The 18,416-nt window shown below is 42.5% G+C and overlaps 1 protein-coding gene and 1 long non-coding RNA gene across 2 annotated transcripts in view; one reads left to right on the top strand and one right to left on the bottom strand.

The window, feature by feature from the left end:
• Nucleotides 1-2,888: 2,888 nt before the first annotated feature.
• On the bottom strand, nt 2,889-3,460 carry LOC119914211. The gene is made up of 3 exons (XR_005446744.1): nt 3,335-3,460; nt 3,025-3,086; nt 2,889-2,943 (listed from the first exon to the last, which is right to left on the bottom strand). It is a non-coding gene; the product is annotated as an uncharacterized LOC119914211 (long non-coding RNA).
• Nucleotides 3,461-11,912: 8,452 nt separating this feature from the next.
• The window catches only part of ajm1 (apical junction component 1 homolog), a 34,921-nt gene continuing 28,417 nt past the window's right edge, over nt 11,913-18,416 (top strand). The window contains exon 1 of the mRNA XM_038733021.1: nt 11,913-12,085. The gene's annotated coding sequence lies outside the window, so the exon portion shown is untranslated. The remainder of the gene's footprint in view (nt 12,086-18,416) is intronic.

Below are 18,416 nucleotides of genomic sequence, written 5' to 3'. Positions count from 1 at the left end.
AAAAACTGTAACAGAGACCATTTTTCTGCACTGAATACTTTTGTTTTTAATCATTAAAAGGTCCAGTGTGGAATATTTCTGAGGATCTAGTGACAGAAATACAATATAATATCCATAACTATGTTTTCAGTTGTGTATAAAGACCTTACATAATAAACCGTTTTTATGTTTTTATTACCTTAGCATGAGCCATTTATATGTAGATAACCGCGAGTCCCCTTACATTGGGTAATTTTCTATACTGACACAGGGTCGCCTCAATCATATCTCTTACTAGCCCCCACCCCCTCGGCTCTCTGTTTCTTGTGTTACGGCCCCCCCAAAAAATCTTCAGACGGCTGCTACCAAATGCGCGAAAACAATATATGTTTGCTACCGGGGCTGCAGTAGTTTCAGCATCAGTTGCAGTATCCGACGTAGAGCAGGCACAGGCACTTGAAGGAGTAAAGGGGAGCCGTGGCCACTGCCAGGCAGAGGAGGAGGCATGTGTTAGTAAGTCACATGGCAGAGGGAGAGAGAGAGCAGGAGGAGAGTGGAGGTGAAGCGGTAAGCATGGAGTAGCTCAGCCTGTAGGGAGGGAGGGTCATTTACACTGGGAACGCTGGGGACATGTAGGCTACCCACCAGTTTTTGAAAGCATATGTTAAAAATGTTCTGAAATATAGCTTGCACCAAGAAATGTTAATTAAACAAATAAAAATGCTATGAAAAAGGTTTATTTGCACAATAAGCCTGCAATGCAATGTAAATATAGAAGAAAACTCTGTGTGGTCCAAAAAAGGTAACGTAGGTTAAAAACAATAATAAGCTACTGATTACTGCATTATATTCTATTCTATTTTTATATTCTGAATTGTCACCTGCCACCTGAATTTTGTGCTTCCCTGGTGCAGAAAATGTCTCCAGAATGCAGGAAATTAAGGGTTTAATTCTCCAAATCTTGTGGGGGAGGACCACCAGGCTCCCCTATCAACTATTTCATCAATAAATTTTTTTATAAATAGTAGGCCTATTAAAATATATTCTTGTCTTGTTGTCATGCCCACAGTCTTGTGCAGTGTTACGTCTCATGGGCTAAGTGTTTCGTCACACCCTTAATCTGAGCCCTTAAATGGAAGGATGGTGTCCGACCGATTTTGGTAGGCCTCCTGGTCCAAAAATGCCGATTTCGAGAGCCCTCTAACCGAGGTCGCAATCCGAGCGATGAATGAGATTGTCTGTATAATTTGCCTGCACTAACAGCGCCACCTATTGTCCTAATTGCATCAAATGTTGTATATGGCGTCGGGAACCTGCGTTGAATAAACGGCTAGAGTTTCATATTAAAGGGAGTTGTGGTATCAGAGATAAAAAAGGAATGTATGTCTATGGGATTGTCATTTGATATCAATTAACAGCACCACCTAGAGGCCGATTGACAGCAAATTTCATCCAGACTCTCAGGAAGGCATGCCACATAAGGTCCCCAATGTTGGTTAAAATTGGACTTCCTAAACCTAAGATAAATGATTGTTAAGGTTTACGAATGTGCGATGTACTGGCACATAGTTATGAGGCAAAATGTCCCTTGGTTCAAAATGACATTCAAATGAATAGGATTTTCCCAGCTATAATCAGCTTCGATTATTGCGCCACATTAAAGCCAAATTGCACCACATTTTCAGGTGTCATCTGGGGCCCATAGAAATAACATCTGGCTGCGCAATGTAAGCACTTTTGGTATTAGTTTATTTGTGATCTGTCTGCTTGTGTCGGAGTTACATTGTTTATATTCTGAATTATTCCATCTTATTTTGATATGGCCTGTGTTTAGTGTCCAGTAGCCTGTGTTTTGTCTGTTCTCCCAGTAATCCCTCTGCCTGCCTGTCTCGTCAGTCCTGATCACTGTCATCTGTGTTGCTGTTGTTGTTTGGTGTTTCTGTTCAGTTCAGTTCATTGTAGCTTGTCGTGCTCTGTCTTGTGTGTTGCCCTCAGCCTGCTCGTTTCGTGTGGATTTCGATTTTGGATTTCCTTTGGATAAATTGTTTGTCTGGACAGTTGGTTATTTTGGATTCTTGAATTCTACCACTAGTAAGTGTGTACGACTTAAGTTTGTTTAATAAACCTCTGAACTCTGTACCTGCTCTGCTTGAGTCCTGCATTTGGGTCCACCAACCTTTAAACCTACCACACCTAATTGCTCAAGCCAAGCCCCCTGAGCTACAGTCCCTTCTCGGACCCTTCCCACCCATAGGGAACAAATTACCCAAATTTGGTATCAATTGGACCCATTCCTTATGGTTATGAAAATATAAAATGAAGGTAAGTCAATGGGAACGTCTTTAATCTGCAATAACAACATGACCTACGGGCCTATTAGGGTCAACTTTGGTCCCTGGAGTCAGGAGACCGTCATGAACAATTCGGCTTCAGAGTCATGTCAATGTGACTTGTGGTTATGAAGGAACAGATAATTGCTATTACACAGCGCCACCTAAAAGGTAATTTCACCAATAGCCCCTCAGGAGGGCGTGCCACATAAGTTCACCTAGTTTGGTGTAGATTGGCCATTCCAAACGTAAGATATGACATCACTTCCTCTTTTTTTGGGTTTCGTGCAAACATTTGTTAGCGTATAATTCGCATTTTTTGGTGGATCAAAATTTCCTTAACAAACTTTTTGCTTTGTCCATCGATGGTCTGTGCCAAGTTTGGTGCCGATCAGACTTGCGGCTTTGGAGGAGATAACAGACAGGGCACAGTGATCAGGGGTAGCAGACAGAAACTAACAACCAACAGAACAACAAACAACAGAAAGACAGAGACTAGGGGCCCGTTCGTCGTAGTTCGCTAAGTCACTTAGCTGGATTTGATTGTTGGAACAACTATAAATTAAGTAGTTATTTATGCACTTACAAGTACTTCCTCCAAAGGACAGTCATCTGAGAGGGTTTCTTCACTGTCCTGTGCAAAAGAAACTAATGGGTATTACAAAATGTTGCACTTTCTTTCCTTTTGATGTAAAGTTAGAAAAAGTCCACTTACTGCACATGCTTCAGCCACCACTTGCTTGGGAACAGGTAAAAGTGTTGGTGTATTATGTAAAACTGCACAAAAGAGGAGAACACAATGGCATTACAGTGAACTACACTAGGAAAAAATGTGATCAATAACATAACATAACATATTTTTACATTGTTATGTAGTTTTCACCTTCACAAGTCAAAGCAATTCATCACTACTCAATATTTATCAGTTGAAATGACTGTACCAGCCATTTGGATTATAGGCATACTTAATTTAATGCAGCAACAAATTATTTACAGTGTAGCAAGATAATTTAAAACTCTCTTACCAGTAATGAAGGTGTTGCTACTGGTCCCTGGCTTTTGGTCTAAGGAAGAGCTGCCCCCAGGGATGCTGCCGGGGTATAATGTGGGGGTGCAGGACCACCACCTGTTTTTTTTCTGCTCTGCCTTTTTCTTGGTTGCTGTTATAAACAGAAAAACACATAATTTAACATTTATTTTGGTAAAAGAGACTAAACAGTTGAAGTAGAAAAGATTACCATTTTGAAGAATGTTTTTGTATTTCACTTTTACTTGTTCCCATGTTCTAGTGGGTCCTGAGGTGGCTCTGACATTAAGCAATTATGAAATTATTAAAATACAAGAATATATACTGTAATAAGTGATAGAACCATAACATGGAGCACTTACACATTTAATTTGTCTGCAACTTTTTGCCAGCCCTCTCTCCTGGCTTTTGCACATTCTGAGGGTGTTCCCTGGTGTTTGAATTAAGTTTTCAAATTCTGTATATCCTTCTAGCAATGACTCTTGCTCTGCTGCGGAGAAAAACTGAGCGCGCTCTTTGGCCATGGTGAACAGCCAATAGCAGCGTTGCTGATCAATGTTTCTATTATCGATACATATCCCCTTTTAAACCAGCACATGAACGTGCAATTATCTCCGATAACTCAATCCAGCTGTACTAATCATAACCGGCAGGTGTGTTCGAAGAACCCAATTAGCCAGATCATGATTAGGCCGATGATATTATCTTGGATGTCTCATTTGATCTTGGATGTTTTAAGCAACGTACGAAGAACGGGCCCTAGGATGAAACAGTAGACAAGACCAAAATAATAACAAACACTGCAGTACACAGACCAGGAGCAACACTAGGACATGAACTAAGAACTAAGGCACAGTACTAAGAACTAAGATCAGAGACAAGACAGATAATAAGTAAACTTAAACATGCTAAAGAACAAAAGACAAAAACTTAGCTACAAAACACAAAACCCTAAACATTACAAGATCAAATAAAGCTTACAGAACCCAAAACCAAACCCATGAAAATAGACTAAACATGAAAAAACATGAACACAAACCCACATTCCTAACAGTTCCCAGCAAAGGTTTGCAGGCATTCATGTCAGTGATTTATCGCAAAATGTGGTTGATGGATTTTATTGTTGTTGTGGAGATGTGTCTGGTCTGGCATGCTGTACGCTTGTTGCCGTTGCCAGAGGTTGTCATTTACTGCGGCGTGGTAAGGAATTCTTTTTATCCTCGTGCCTTTCAGTGCATTGTTGTGCGGGTGGCACTAACAAGCGTTCTCTCATAGATCCGGCTTTATTTCGGCCATGGATATTCCCCGTGTGGATAGATGAACACCTGGGCTGCTGGCATTGGGTGCCTCGGTAAGCTGAATGCCTCCCTGTTCCGACCCGTTTGGTGTTTATCAAGATCTGACAGTCTTCTTTGTTATAGTTGGGTGCTGTGTGGCTGCGCGGATTGCTTTCCCCCCTGCCGGGGTCTGAGGGTGGCGTGTCCTGTAAAGTGGTAAGTACCTTGTTTGCCTGTTTGCAACAATTTATCGTGGCCCTGTTTTAATGGTGTGTTTTCACATCACAGCAGGACCGAGCTACAGCCGTGTGCATGCTGCTGTTGAGGCTGCCGGGTGCCATAGTTATCTAAGAGGTTAACACTCCCCGGCGTGTTACTCCTCCCACTCTTGCTGCTGTGGATATCGGTCTAAAACTGTGCTTTGCTGTGTATTGACACAATGTCTGGATATATGACTGTCCTGGATGCACAGAACTGGTTTGGAGCGATACATTTCAGTGTTTGAATATCCAGACTTTGGCTCTGTAAATATCGGTATCAACTGTCAAATGTGGGTTTTTGTTTTTTTTGATCCTTTAATTACACATGCGGGTTTGGTTTTTGAATGGTGTGGGGTTTTTTTTTGTTTTTTTCTCTAATACGCATTACATACCTTTTTAATAGAGCAGGTGTTGCTATTAATATGACAAAAGAAAATTGCATATTTTTTTATAATTACTTTATTGTCTCTGCCCCCTAACTTTTGATAAAACGATCTGTGTGCTTTAAAGGTCTTTGGTCTATCCCAAGTGGCATTGTTGAACATTTTCAGCTTCGAAGTGTCATAGGCCACTTGTTCTGCCACAAAAGGAAGCATTGAAGCACCTTTCCTTAGCATTTAGAGAATCTGATCAGCTCTTATCATGGCTGCCACTGAAAGTTCCCATGAAATCAAAATCGATTATTTGCTTTTATTGCATATGCTTTGCACTATATATAATACTAGTATCTGGGCCAACAATGATAAAAGTTGTTCTTGATGTTATTTTAGAGTTTGTCATTCCCTGAAAAACTATTTTAAAATGTTGATGAATCTTGCACTTGGGGCTGTGTATTAACTGCGCGTCCAATGAAAAGCTTTCCCATTTTTTAATGCATTGTGTTTCTGGGGACAGGTAGGCCTCACTGGTTACTGTACAACAACACATCTTAACTGATTTTGGTGAAACTCAGTCATATTTGATGGGGAGAAAAATATTTTCTGGTTCTCTCTCTGATGTCTTCCGGCTGCTTTGCCTCAACTTTCTGTGATTTATGGAGCTTACTGATAAACTGCTTTACTTGTTGCTAAAGTAACAGCCAATTGCTACTAATTAGTTGCTGTTATCTAGTTAGCTGTCATATTAACTTAATAGCTGACTGTGCCTGAGCTTGGATCACTGGCGAAGTGTTAGTGTTTAAACCTCTAACGTTACTCAAGCTCTGGAGGTTTTCAGACGAGTCTATGGCCAGGGGCGGGGGACCCAGCAGGGAGTGATGGCAAGTAGCAGCTCCAGAATGGGCGCCTGGAGCGGACAACAAAACCGCACTCAGCAGCCTCCCAGTGAACACAGCCTCAAAGACCAACAGGGAATACAGCAACGTTAGCGAGACTTGAATTGTATCTGTCTGCATCTGTAGCAAGGTAACTCTGTTAGCTGTGCAGCTATGCGTCCCATTAGCTGACTCCGATCCCGGGGTTCCTAGAACCAAACCCGACAAGAAAACCACCTCTGTATTGTATTCTCTATGGTCAACTTGGCCTCTGTCGGTCTCAAATGTGTTGTGTCCCGGCCACTGTGTTCACTTGGGAGCTTAAACCAGTCCGCAGAGAGTCTGCATGACTTGGGGGTTTGTGTTTTAACAGGAAACGTGTAAATATCCTGAAGCAAATAGCACTCCACTTTACATTTCATTGGAACTTTAAATATTTCCAGGTCACTTCACTCAGTTAGGAACCTTCCTAAGTAAAAGACTTTTCGACCGCAGCCAAAAGGTTTTGCACCGGTTGTAAGTAATATTACTTTACTTATTAGGGGAGAGTAGGGTGAGTGGGGCCAGTTTTTTACTTGAAGTGTCTTTAAAGTGAGGACATGACAGTAATGTGGCCAACTAAAATATGTACATATTTTAGGATGTGGTGCATTCCGGGGAAAAATCCATTTGGATCTAAAATAAGTTGAGCCACATGGGGGTTGGGGACATCAATGTCATTTGCTGTCCGCCCAAAGCTTTAGGAACCTTGACTATAGCTTAATAATTGCACAAATTTCTGGTAATTTGTTAGTAATTAATGATTCAAATATTCAAAATCGTTGAGTTAATCAGTCAGTCTCAGATCTGAGGGCGAATCCTCTGTACAGGGACCAAGGACGCTAAACAGTACACACACACAAATCACTATAATCAAGGTGAAATTTATTGACTGACTAAAGGGAATACAACAGTGTGAGTAAATGTGGGAATATTAGAGGAATAACAGTCAAACCAGAATGTAATGAACAGAATATGCAGTAAGACCAAAATCAGGATAATGGGCTCAATGGAATTTCAGTTTGGTGTTAGTAAGTTATGTTGCAAATTGAGTTTAAATAAACTAGGGGATTAGGACCAACTATAGGGCACCAACCAGTCACAGAATGTAGTTTAAGCATTACTTTTGTCGTTTTCCCCCTCTGGCCAAGGCTCGCTGTCATCTGGCTCGTTCTTTGGTCAGACCCCCGGGTGCTTAGCACGCTACCTGGCTCCTTGAGCAAATTTTAACCGACGGATTGTCAGGAGTCCCTGACTGACTGGAGGTTGTGGGAAAGACGCTTGCAGTAACTGGTTTGGCGCTCTGAGTTCGGGTTGTTGTCGCTACAGCTCAGTGGAACACACTCCAACTTTATCATTGGAGCAGCGGCTTAGTTCAACCCGAGATGAGGATTGAAAGAACTTTCTGGGTTAAAAGTTGCGTAAAATGGTCGGATAACTTAAAACAACAAAATCAAATAAAACACATACATTCGTCGTAGGTTCGCGAGGCCCAGGGAATATAGGCTAGCAGTGGCGTGGGGTGGGGTAAATTTTTGGGGAAGCCAAGTGAAAGGGGATGTCCTTTTTGGAGGGCAATTATCTAATGCATTGTGCTATTACAGTGCAGGGTATAAATTTATCAAACTTTAAAGATGCGCACTATCTGTTATCAATACACACGCTGAAAGTTGCCTTTACCGAGACTCTCTCTCTCTCTCTCTCACCCACCCCAAATAGCATACACAGCCCGCTGCTTATGGTGCAGGTTAAGAATAAAAGGAGCATTCACAAGCTCAATCAGAAGATGATTGAAGACATTTGCATAATAGCAGTGGTGCATGTATCAAATAGGCCTACATATTTCTTAATGCTTGGCCAAATGTTCATACAACACAACATCACTGAAGACTAACAACCGAACACCAGACGGACAGAGTATAGACAATTATTCAGGTAGCCTAGCCTGGCCCAGTGCCCTGTGGCAGGTGCTGTCTCTGGTGCTCATTATCTATGCGTACACAACCGCAGTAAAAACAATATGGTTACTTCAACTGACTTTTCATTCAGCAGCTAAATCCAGGCAAGCAAAGCAAAACAAACATAACCACACCAAAAATCGCACAAATGGCTGCAGTTCAGTTAAGTTCAGAGAGAGAGATCTAAAAAGGAAGGCCATTCTCCTGTCTGTCATGGTGGCAAAGTGGTCAATAACCAAGTTACAGAATTTCCCACTGGCTTTTCATCCTCCGCAACAACAGTCAGTCGAAGTTTGGCACTACTATCTAGCCACACTGTACGGATATAAGTTTCCTCAGTGTCCAAAACCCCTTTTTTCTCTCCACACACAGCTCCAGTTTTGACGTAGGTCTTCCGTCAGATTTAATCTAATGTTGCAGCTGTAGTGATAGTTTAGTAAAACTATTTATTATAACTAAAAACTCAAAATCTCCATCCTCCATAACCGCACCAGCTAAAGTTCCTAACAGCTCCCGTTATTTCATCTGAATGACGTTGATCGCGTGCTGTGATTTGATTGGCATGAAGCCAGACAGCGGCTCATCCTGACTAATCACAGTTGGGCATTCTGTGGGGAAATAATCAGGTGAGCCAGGGCTGCGTGGTACTTTTGATGTTGATGGTAATTTGTGGTTGGAAAGGGGTTTTCATGCCCTTTTGCTGTCCTGGAGAGTGTCTTCAGTGACACCTTAACGGTGAGACTGGTTTGGATAGTTCCTGAATAACAATCCTTCAGTGATGCATGTCTGATTGTCTATGCAGGTCCTTACCATGGGGATGTCTCTAGTTTGTATATCAAAGGCGAAGGAACCCCCCCCCCCCCCCTTTGGCAGAATCTGATCTTACCTCATCCTTGAGGTGAGAGGCTGGTTGATCCACTACAATTGCAGTAAACTAGCTGGCTCAACTTCCCCCAGGTCTTTTGGCTCATATTACCCCATCGCTGCCATTTTAACAAAACTGTGTCATCCAGCAGTTTAAGGGTAATGTCATGCTAACAATATAACCTCATATTGTAACTTCCTAAAGCACTGACACATTTCTCAAAGCTATCTGTATTTGTTCAGACACAAGAATCAGGACTCCTTGAACATAAAAAAAACACTTTGAAAGGCAAAACAGTTTTTTGAACTTAAATGTGCTTATCACTTATTCCATGGGCCTCTCTCCATCACAGGGTGAGTAAAACAGATGACTCAAAAATGTGTGGTCACATAAACAATTTTGTCTATGGTTGCCGAGAAGCCAGGGGTGGCTCAACTTCTCCATAGGCTCAAATAACCCCTCTCTCCCCTACTGGGTGATGAAAGTAATTAGTTACGTTACTCGTTGCTTTACTATATATTACTTTCACAACCCCCTCAAACAAAGCAATCTCTCCTGAACTCTCGACTTTTTAACTAATATCATATTCATAACATCAGCAAGGATTAACTTAATGCCACCAGATGAAATAAAAAATAAAGCAAGAGTAAATCCTAACTTTTGAACTACTGTTTTTCTGCACATGTATTTATAAGAGCAGTATTCAGTGTTTCCAGCCCAAGCATCACTGGCAGATGCGACCAGAGTTTCTTTCTGAGTTTCACGTTGCTGTGCTGCTTCTGCAGATGCATCAATAAAATAGCGGTTGAAAGCCTTTTGCTGGTTGCACAAAGTTCACAACGGACGACAATTTTCTTTGCATGTTAGACTGTGAGACCATAATCGCAGTAGCCTACTTACAGCCAACTTAGCTTCTTGGCTAACAGCTGACTTGAACAACATAAGGTCACGTCAAGGATGGTGCGTTCAGTAACAAAGTAACGCAGCGTTTTGCTAAGTTTTGTCGGAGCTGACCTCAGCCCTGGAAGCCCGCTGCACAATGTTTCGAGGAAACTAGTCACTCAGTCTGGAAACCGTAGCAAACCAGTGCAAAACTTTTGGAGCTTGAACTTTCCCCTGGTTCACCAGCATGGGAATGTCACCAGAGACACCAGTTTTATTTCGTATAGGCTTCGCCATCTAAGGCCATCGCTGTTGGTTTACATCTGCGTGCGCCTGTGTAGCACTGATAAATTTTGTCTACACCCACCCACAGCGTGGGCCTCTCCTACGTCCGCACCTTGTATTTATACAATGGTGAGACCCAGCCATCAGCTCCCATTTTTCTTCAGCACTGAGCTGCCTAAAGATCAGAAGATCTGCCTAAAGAGCAAAAGATTTCCAGCTGGGAAACAAGTAGAATGATGTCTTCCAGCAAGCCGGCCAGAACGGGGTGAGACGCCGCTACAACCGGTGTCTGCCACATGGGCTACATCGTGCTGGGTGATCTCCAGAACACCTGCCCTGTACAGATACTCTTCACTGACACTATCCTTCTGTGCATCCAGGGGTAACCATTTGTTCACAGAAGGCAGGCTGTGCCATATGAGCCCACGAAAGCGGACATTACGGATGGGGTACACACTATTGCCACTCCTCAGCGAGACCACCGCGGCCCCAAGAAGGACCACCAGCACCACGGTGGGCCTGAGACTGCTGCAGACGCAGCTCCCTACACCGTCAGCTCGGGCTCCCAAGGTGCCAGGGGTGGCCTACTCACGTTTCACGTTCCTGTCATCCCAGAACACAGGAAGTTCCTGCGCCTCTCTTTGCGGGGCGTCCAGTACCAGTAAAACCGCCTGCCATTCGTTACTCTCTGGCCCCACGCACCTTCTCCAAGTGCATCGAGATGGCCTTGGAGCCACTGCGACGGACGGGCATCAGAGTCCTGTTTTACCTGGACGACCTGCTGCTGCTGGCACGGTCCCGGGACGAGGCGTTGGTGCAGACGGCCAAGCTTGTTGCACACCTGTCTTGCCTGGGGTTTCACGGTGAACTGGGAAAAGTGCTCCCTTTTCCCTCCCAGACACTCACCTACCTGTGCGTGGTGCTGGATTCCTCTCCTTCCTGGATGGCTCTCCCAGGAACGTGTGGACTCCATGTTGCTCCGCCAAGGGTGGTGAGGGCGCTTTCGGTCGTGAGGCTTCTGGACCTCGTGTCAGCAGCTCACGTGGTGGTCCCCCCAGACCACCCGCTCATATATCTTGCCATTGAAGATATCTTGAAGAACACTGTTTAAGAATTTAATCTGAGTCCTTATGTCCCCACCACTTCAAACACAAAGTACGTTATTTGGATGATGCTCGCTCATGAGTTTAAGTGTACAAGCACACGCCTGGTTGCAATCTTAAAACCGCACTGCTAGTGGCCGCTGAAAACTACATAATGCCCCTTTAAGTAAAGGATGGGCCATATCCTCCACCACCAAAACCTGCTGCTACCTGAATAAAAAGCCCAAGAAAACCAGCAAATATTTACACACAAGTGAAACCAATTAATTTTTGTCATCAATTATCAAAACTACTGTTATTTCCTGCAGATGGACTCGAATAATCGGGAAAACGCTCTAATCCTGATGTCTGATGGCATGATGGGGGGGGGGGGGGGGGGGGGGGTGTTACTAAATTGAACCTTCTCCTTCCTGATGGGAGTAGCCTATGCTCTATAGATTCACTTTACGGAAATATGTTCGTCACAGGGAAACAGATGGAAGATGGAGGCAATCACGGCCTTCTTGGTGGAGGTTTGAAGCGTCACTCTGTTAGTGCTGCAGACGCCATGGAGGCAGAGAGAGAGAGAGAGAGAGAGAGAGAGAGAGAGAGAGAGGGTGTGTAGTGATTGCGGTCACATAGATGTGGATGGTGCAGCAATCCACCAACGATGTGACGTTAGGGAGGAGGAGAGAAAAAATCTGCGAGTCTGACCAATAAGGCGGATATTGCAGTTTTACCTTTTGCACATGTCGGATGTCGTCATTGGGAAACCACTATCGCACTGCCTCACATCGCATCCCTGTGAAAAAAATGGATAAGCACAGACTGGGAGTCCGGACTGATCCGGTAAGACATGGAGCTTTTTATTTGCAGTAGCCTACCGTGTTGTCGTGCTCTGTACAGGGCTGCTAGACACAGGGAGACTCGGATCAGAATATACATTTAACCCCACTAACAGCAGCCATCGTGGTGGATTGTCTCCCCTAATAATTTCTGTTTAATTTGACATCGCTGCGACGGTCATACAAACTGAGCAAGATATGAATTGTACACTCAATTTTTGGATTTGTGCACAGCAAATCGCATGTAGGCCTATATATTCGGAGCTTGCAAAGCGTGTCGTTCTGTTTGTGACTGCATGTTCTGAGCACAGGGGTGCATTGGCTGATAATGGACAAATGTGTTCCCATCCTCGAACACTGACATCATCCTCATCAGGATCGTGGCTCTAGGCAGCAGCTTTTCATGCAGCAGCAGTCAGGATATACTACGCAGTGTTTCCAGTTCAGCGCATCAATGCGACGTTCGTTCAGACTTGATGCATTACCCTGCCACCCAGATGCATTTAATTTCAAATAAGACAGGCCATAAGCACTTCACTGTTGCAGGGTTACAGAGATTGCATGGGCTGTTCTGTCATGAGAAAACTGTCAGAATAACATGGCCAGATGCTGCAGGGATGTACAGAGGCCACAATATGTGTGCAGATATGTGTGCAGATAGATGTGTGTATTATATACAGCTACAGCAGTCAATTTTATAATTAGAATTTTTGTTTAACATAATTACAAACGTGCATTAATTTACATTTATAGCTTAATTGAATTACTACAATTCAATTACAAATCATTATTTTGTGACTTTTAGCTTTTACACCACTATCATAAATACAAATTGCACCTTTATGGTAAAATAGTTGCTTCTGCCCATATACCAGATGAACAGCCCAAGTGTTCAGTTGATAATAATATGAAATATACAAAAGCGGGAAACCCTCAAAGGAAATTGCAGCAGAGGCCAAACCCAATACAAATCTAATGCCTACAAACATATCAATCAGGGAGTTAGTCACTTCAGTTGATTCTTTTAACTTTTTCTACATTTTCTTATGACTAATTGTGAAAAAGCTGGCTCAATGACCCATGATGTACTTTATGAAGGTAAAATTCACCTCAAAGCCCATAATGACATGCTGATAGCAATGTTTTGTCATAACCAGGTGTGGATAAATGCCTGTGGAGAAGAACACCATTGTAGTTCTTGAGATCCCTCTTGTATGTCACCAAGTCACACACAAAGTCACTATTTCAATCCAATCAAATATTTGTTGTGACATTACAATCTGGACTATATGTTGGCCTGACCAGCAAACCAACTAGTGCACTACGGTTAGGTGGCATAATAATACAATGGTAGCAACCACCCGTAATTCACTGCTAAAAAATATATTAAACCAAGCTAACAGTGATGAATTGACTCTCAGTATAATCTGTTTTCTCACATGTGAGCAAGTGTACATGCACACTAGTATCTTGTGAACATAGAGTAAGCTCTCTCTTATATCTCTGTAAAACTCTTATCAGTCTGCTGTCCGTGCAGTTGTGTCTTTGACTCGTCCACATATTTGCCAATCTTGCATGTCTATAGTCATTTCAGGAGCTGATGATAAAGTCTGCATTAAACACTGCTGCAATAAACCCTGTTTGCAGGGTTTGGTTTCTTCATCTCATCAACAGTAGTGGAAAATGAGAGCAAGAAGTTTATTCTCTATCTTTGTTAGCTATGCCAACTCATAGATCATTACATTTTTATCATCATATTGTTTGTTTTTCTGACTAGTTACTACATCATTTGAAGTTGAATTCCACCAACATTTGCAGACATATTACTGCTGATGCACATTAAAATTTCTCAAAACCAAGATAATGACTTACCAGGTTCCTGTAGCTTTAACGGGACACTCCTGAATATATTACACTGTGATTTTACTTGAAGAAGGTTGATACATCCTTTGAAGTGTAAAAATTATTGCAGACATTAGTTTCCGCTGACTGTGCTACTCCACTGGAGCGACTGTTGTCACAGGAAAAACAGCTGTTTCTGTATTTTGTTTTCTTGAGTATATAGCCAATGTATGCGGGAGTTTATGTACAGGTGCATGATAAGATTTCCTGATATATGAAAATAATGCTTAGTCAGGGATAAGGAATGCCCAATATTTAACTATAAAGTACAAGGCAGATTTATTTATCATTTTACAACACAGGTTAACAATGAAATTAAGTTTTAGTGCCCTTTATGCTACTCAGTAAAAGCAATTTATATACAAAAATTATATACAGTAGATAATAAGTATAAGAATAAGAAATAAAGCAATTTTACACTGAGCAGTGCTGAGGATGAATAAGGGAGTCTCACATCTTTAGGCTCTGCAATCTGATGGTGCGGCAGCAGAAACTTCTATATCTCTTCCCAGAAGGCAGCAGGGTGAGCAGGCTGTGACTGGGTGGGGACTGTCCTTTAGTATCCTTTGGGCTCTGCAGACACCTCACCTCACCAATATCACTGATGCTCAGGAGATGGGTACCAATGATCTTCTGAGCAGTTTGAATCACCCGCTGCAGAGCCCTCCGGTCCTGGGCGGTGCACATCCCATGTTAGTGATGTTTCCAGTCAGGATGCTTTCTATTGCTCTATTTCCATGCTGCCGATGATGGTGGTGTCGTCCACCAACTTCACAACAGAGTTCTCTCCATGTCGGGGGATTCAGTCGTGGGGTGTACAGCGTGAACAGGAGGGGGCTGAGCACACAGCCCTGAGGGGCTCCAATTTTGAGCACTACAGGGACATGCTTCTCTGCAGCATTTTGCAGGTCTGCAGGTTTTTAGTACAAGGCCGCCAGGGATATTATCAGGCCCCGCAGTTTCACTCACATTCACTCTAAGTGGGACTCTTCTCACATCTGCTGTGGATACTGAGAGTGGCCATTGTTCTGGAGGTGGAGTAGACTTTACAGCTGGCCCAGTGTTGATGAGATCAGAGTGAGCATGCTGCTTTTGTGACCTGTGATATTTTTGATCACCTGCCACATATCTTTGGTGTTGAGGTCTCTCTCCAGTCTCTGCTGATGTCTCGCCTGACGTCTCCACTCCTTGATGCCAGCTTTCAGTCTCTCTTGCGGTGCTGTAAGCTTCTTTATCACCCGACCGAAAAGCAGTTTTTTTGGCTCTGCAAAGAGCCCTCACCTCTCCATTCATCCAGGCTTTCTTATTGGGGAATGATTGTATTGTCTTAGTGGTTACCACATCATTAACATATTTGCTGATGTATGATGTCACTGATTATGTACATTCCTCCATGTTGATGTGGTTCTCCTGGGTGGCGGCCTCTCTGAACATGTGCCAGTCTGTGCACTCACAACAGTCCTGTAGATCTGCTGTAGCCTTATCTGTCCAACAATTCCATATGTGGTAAACACTGTCTATCTCTACATTGGAGCGCGAGTTGAGCACCAAGCTTCACTGATGTAAACACAGAGACCTCATCCTCTGGTCTAACTGGAGTCTTGTGTTCTCTGCCTGTCAATTGCAATAGCTTGGATGTTGTGGTACAGCCAGGTCTCAGTAAAGATGAGGGCACAGCACGAGGTCTCGAGGTCCGCTGCACTCGATCCGATCCCTGCACTTCCTTTTCCTACATGGATTAGTGTTCTTCTGTCATAAGTTATATAAAGGCTAACAAATTATAACAAAAATGTAGTGAAATGTAATTGGCCACCACATCTGCATACATGGTTCATTAACTATCAATAACTTGTCCACATCATCCCCTTACCTTAACAAAGTTTTTTTAGCTCAGATATTGTTTAAAATGTGGTAATTGAACATTGTCCAGTATCAATATTCCGTCTGACGATAAGGTTACGGCTCTGTTCGAAACAGAAGTCAGTTGCCTCGCTACTGTAATAGATAGGTTCCTCAGAAGGCGTAACTTTCGAGTGAAGGCATTTCTATGAATATTGGTTTCAAACAACCTTTTATTTATTGTTTTGAAATAGGCTACTAGAGATAGGTAATATTAATGGCGTTCACATTATCAACACTAGTGTTTTCCATAGCCAACTAATACATCCCTTTTCCTTTACCTCAAGTAAACGTAGCTCAAGTTCGGCAAGTAACAGTCACTGACAACTCACAGTTTCACTATGTATCACTAACTACGCTGAATCAATCTTCCTTCGCCATGTCTGTGTGTGGCTGTGTGTGCGTTTCTCTCTGGCAGAGCAGCGATGAAAGGCAGCCTCCCTCAGGGTCCTAGTACCGGACCACAGGAGGGATTTAAATTATGAAGCAGAAGAATGAACCAGAAGTATTATTTTAAGTCAATAAATACAAATTCTATTGTATTATTCTATTGTATTTATCAATTTTCTTGCTTCTCTTTGTTGAGTACATGTCTGCACTGTAAAAAAACCCAAATCTAATAATTATTTTTCTTATTATTATTTGCGGGGGCTTAGGGCCATGTTAGGGTGGCTTCAGCCCGTCTAAAATAGGCCTAACGATGTCGATGCTGACGTCGCAGCCTTAATGGGACAATGGTGGCCATCCACCAACCATCCACTACTCCATCCATCTGGACCATTCAGGGTTGCACGGCATTCATCAAAAAAGACTGTTTGAAAATTATTCTTCATGTATTTCTGAGCGCACTGCAAACATTTCTGTTTGTGAGCATTGGTTAGGGGTAGCCGAATAGTAGGTTTATACACAACTGTAAGTTGTAGTAGTTTTGATTTAATTGGGCCCACCTGGCTAACTAATCATCAAAGATGTCTGAGATTGATTTCAGTGATCCAAAGACCCTGAAGTCACAAAACATGAGTTTGATTGAAAAACTAAATATTAATGTTTATGACCCTTAATTCCAATTTGCATAATAATTGGGAGCGCGGTGTATGGGTAATAGACAGGATCGAGTCAGCATCAAAGCTGCTTTCAAAACTGACCGTTACGGGGACTGTTTGAAGGCATCTTATGAGACAGGAAAAGATCGTTCGATCCGTTCAGAACAGCACTCGATGTCAAATATGACGGCATCACCTGAATGTGTTAATTAGCAGAATGAGACTAAAAATGACTAGAAGGCGAGTTTTTCTCCCCACAGAGTTCAGGCAGCCTCCCAATGCAGAATCAGTGTGCCAAAGTACTAACTAAAGCAACAGGAGTGTTTATCGCTGTGAATATGCAACCCTACTCTGTCATAGAGAATACAGGATTTAAGCATATGGTCAAAGTGCTTGAGCTTGACTACAATATGTTTTCAGATATGCATTTTAGTCGTTGTGTCTGTCCTGCAGCCTATAAATAATAACAAGCTGCAGCTGTTCAGGATTTAACAGATCAGAATCAGTGGATGGAGCATTACTGACATTTGTTATGTCTTTTGTTATTTCTTTGTTCTTATTGACCGTATGCCAGTATTAGAATGCTGTAACTGTTACAGTAAGAATTATGGCTAATGTGTCACTGTTACATTTTTCAAAATAAATGACAAGTTATGTCTACTTTTTGTGTTTTCCCTGCTGTATGTAAACATACCAAAATGTGACCCCAAAACACATACTGAACTGTGATTTCCGTTTACCGTTACATCATTATTAAAAGCAGAGATTGGGATGGTGAAGAGAATTGCATATCTAACAGTAACATCTTTCTTTTTTTAATCATAACCATAATCTTTTCCTCACTTTGACCAAGTGGTTGTGTTTAGAGACTACATTATGTGTGAAAAAGCATTGGAGCAACAAAATCAAAGACATCATTAGACTCATGAGGAAATACCTCAAATGGATGTGGGAAATGGAGGAATTCAATACTTTTTTATTTAAATAGCACTAATTCATAACAGAAGTTATCTCATTGCACTTTTCATATAGGGCAGCTCTAGACCGTACTCTTTGTAATATTATTTACAGAGAAGCAACAATTCCAACCATGAGCAAGCACTTGGTGACAGTGGCAAGGAAAACCTCCCTTTTAGCAGGTAGAAACCTCAAGCAGGTGTGGTGTCCGAACGATAATGCTGCGATGATGTGTTGAGAAGAAATCCGCTTGACACTGTTCTTGATTATAAAAGTTTATTACATCAAAGAATTCAGCATCAATTACAAGCTCTGCAGCAGCTTGGAGAGTGACCCAGCCCGATGGCCACTCTGTCTCTCTGTACATTGAACACAGCTTATATAGGACATGTTTAGGTCTCTGCTAAATACCATATAAGGGCACAGTCCCTTCATACACACTAACCTCTACTCCCCCTACCACTGGGTCAGAGGTCAAATTTCATAGTAGGGTTCACTCTTTGCACACCCATCAATCATTACTTCCCCTTAAGG

Source organism: Micropterus salmoides, unplaced genomic scaffold (assembly GCF_014851395.1).
Source record: "Micropterus salmoides isolate LMB-PRFRI ecotype aquatic unplaced genomic scaffold, ASM1485139v1 Ms_hic_scaffold_20, whole genome shotgun sequence".
NCBI classification, from domain to species: domain Eukaryota; kingdom Metazoa; phylum Chordata; class Actinopteri; order Centrarchiformes; family Centrarchidae; genus Micropterus; species Micropterus salmoides.
This window is presented reverse-complemented; position numbering and strand designations above follow the sequence as displayed.